The 1,230-nt window shown below is 45.9% G+C and overlaps 1 pseudogene; it reads left to right on the plus strand.

Annotated features, from left to right (window-relative positions):
* Positions 1–660: 660 nt before the first annotated feature.
* LOC116104218 lies at positions 661–758 on the plus strand (annotated as a pseudogene).
* Positions 759–1,230: the final 472 nt, after the last annotated feature.

Below are 1,230 nucleotides of genomic sequence, written 5' to 3' on the forward strand. Positions count from 1 at the left end.
ACCACCACCACCACCAGCAGCAGCAGCAGTAGCAGCACCATCACTACCACCATCAGCAGCAGCAGCAGCACCACCACCACCACCACCACCATCATCATCATCCTCAGCAGCAGCAGCAGCATCACCACCATCACCACCACCATCATCATCCTCAGCAGCAGCAGCAGCAGCAACACCAGCAGGAGGAAGAAAGAAGAACTCACCAATAACAGTGACGTTCCTGGTGTTCCTGCTTGCATGCTCTTGTAAGTGGGCCGCTATGAGAAGGTGGCACCTACATTTATTGACTGGGTCTTTCCACATCAACCACCATGAGTAAAACAGTCCTCCACAGGCTGCCAATAGGCTAAACTGATGTGCATAATCACTCATTGGGGCTCTCTGCCCAGGTGATTCAGATTGTATCAAGTGGACAATTTAACCACCACAGTGGCACTGCCCTGGTAATCTAGTCATACAGTGGACATTGTCCTAGCTATCTGCTGTATATGGTGGCATTGTGTTAGGATTTAAGACCAAGAGCACTAAGACATAGTCTTCCTCTCTATATACCAGAATCATTAGCTTTCCTCTCAGGGAAGCCATTATGGTGATTGGAAAGCTGTCTCGGATGACTAATATGACCGTGACTCCCAATGAGTCCCCTTTCCCCTCAATAAAGTGGCAACACATATACTAAAATTAGAATGATATAGAGAAGACTAGCATGGCCCCTGTGCAAGGATGACATGCAAATTCATGAAGTGTTCCATATTTAAAAAAAAAAAATGTGGTAAATGTGACCCCAGACATGACCTGCAGACAGTAGAGACTATTTCATAACTTCCAGTTCTTTAGCCTACTGGGTCTCTACAACTAATGTTCATGCCAACATCTAGTCCAGGGATAATGCTATCTCTCTAATCTTTTTCTAGAGGATAAACAAATCAGAAGTGAAGGCACAAGCAGTGTTTTGAGTGAGAAGAGGGCCAGGTCAGCTGGGTTTCTAAGTATGCCTTTTTTCTTGCAAAGCTATGACTGTCACATTTCATGGTTAAAGAGGAAAAGCTATTGGCAAATGTGCAGGCTACGGCTTAATTTCAAGAAATTATAAGACGGGCGGTGGTGGGGCACGCCTTTAATCCCAGCACTTGGGAGGCAGAGGTAAGCAGATTTTTGAGTTCAAGGCCAGCCTGGTCAACAGAGTGAGTTCCAGGACAGCAGGGCTATACAGAAAAACCCTGTCTTGAA

Source organism: Mastomys coucha, unplaced genomic scaffold, assembly GCF_008632895.1.
Source record: "Mastomys coucha isolate ucsf_1 unplaced genomic scaffold, UCSF_Mcou_1 pScaffold21, whole genome shotgun sequence".
Lineage (NCBI taxonomy): Eukaryota > Metazoa > Chordata > Mammalia > Rodentia > Muridae > Mastomys > Mastomys coucha.